This window comes from Hordeum vulgare, chromosome 6H (assembly GCF_904849725.1).
Source record: "Hordeum vulgare subsp. vulgare chromosome 6H, MorexV3_pseudomolecules_assembly, whole genome shotgun sequence".
Classification (NCBI taxonomy): Eukaryota; Viridiplantae; Streptophyta; class Magnoliopsida; order Poales; family Poaceae; genus Hordeum; species Hordeum vulgare.
Window position 1 is genome coordinate 464,049,225 of NC_058523.1, and position 1,822 is coordinate 464,051,046.

Below are 1,822 nucleotides of genomic sequence, written 5' to 3' on the forward strand. Positions count from 1 at the left end.
TATTGCATGCCTAGAAGTAGATGTTGGACAAGGAAGACAACATAATGAATTGTGTTTGCTTGGCTCCAAACAATGGTATATGATTAGAGATCCCTTAGCATGTGACGATTGCCTCCACCTCACATTAGCCAAACCTCCCGCACTAAGTAGAGATGCTACTTGTGCATCTATAAACCTTCAACCCAGTTTTGCCATGTGAGTCCACCATACCTACCTATGGATTGAATAAGATCCCTCAAGTAAGTTGTCATCAGTGCAAGCAATAAAAATTGCTCCCTAATATGTATGATCTATTAGTGTGTGGAAAATAAGCTTTATACGAACCTCTGATGAGGAAGACATAAAAGCGACAGACTGCATAATAAAGTTCTTTATCACAGGGGGCAATATAAAGTGACGTTCCTCCGCACCAAGAGGACACACATCCAAACCACAAAAGCGCATGACAACGTCTGCTTCCCTATGCGAAGGGCCTATCTTGTACCTTTACTTTTTGCCCTTGAAAGAGTCATGGTGATCTTCACCAATTCCTTACTCCGCCTTTATCTTGGCTAACGTCATATGCTTGGGAAAGATCTATATTCATATGTCAACTTGGAGGTAAGTATTCATGAATTATTATTGTTGACATTACCCTTGAGGTAGGCAGTTGGGAGGCAATACTCTAAGCCCCTATCTTTCTCGGTGTCCAGCTGAAACTTTGATCTCATGAGTACCACGTGAGTTGTAGCAATTGTAGAGACGAAAGAATGATTGAGTATGTGAATTTGCTTTACAAGCTCTTATTTGACTCTTTCTGATGTTGCAATGGTTGTTACTTCTCGGTAAGGTTCTTGATCCATAGGTAGTTACTTTTGTTCCTGAGGACATGGGATAAGTCATGCTAATAATAGTCATGTGAATTTGGTATTCGTTCGGTAATTTGATATGTTGTATGTTGTTTTTCCTCTAGTGGTGTTATGTGAACGTCGACTACATAACATTTCACCATTATTTGGGCCTAGAGGAAGGCATTGGGAAGTAGTAAGTAGATGATGGGTTGCTAGAGTGACAGAAGCTTAAACCCTAGTTTATGCGTTACTTCGTAAGGGGCTGATTTGGATCCATTAGTTTAATGCTATGGTTAGATTTTGTCTTAATTCTTCGTTCATAGTTGCCGATGCTTGCGAGAGGGGTTAATCATAAGTGGGATGCTTGTCCAAGTAAGGGCAGTACTCAAGCGCCGGTCCACCCACATATCAAACTATCAAAGTAACGAACGCGAATCATATGAACATGATGAAACTACCATGACAGAAATTCCCGTGTGTCCTCGGGAGCGTTTTTCCTCCTATAAGACTTTGTCTAGGCTTGTCCTTGCTACAAAAGGGATTGGGCCACTTTGCTACACCGTTGCTACTTTTGTTACTTGTTGCTTGTTACGAATCATCTCACCACACAATCACTTGTTACCAATATTTCCTTGCTGAAGACCACTTGTCAGATCCTTCTGCTTCTCGTTGGGTTCGACACTCTTACTTATCGAAAGGACTACGATTGATCCCCTATACTTGTGGGTCATCAGGTTGTACCTGTGCGCTCCTCTGTTGGTAAGGATCGGGCTCCCGAATCGCGAGACGGGGATCCCTCTTGCTTGAGGAACCACCATGATAGCTTCTCCTGAACATCTTCTTTTTTTGAATTTTTCAGTGACTCAAAGGAAAAGTGAACAAGGCTCATCTAAACTCATGGCAACTACTCCTACAAGTGCCTAGAGGCCATATCACACATCAAAACTACTTGGGCCCAGCTAAAATTAGCATGCAAAGCTCAAGAACAAGGT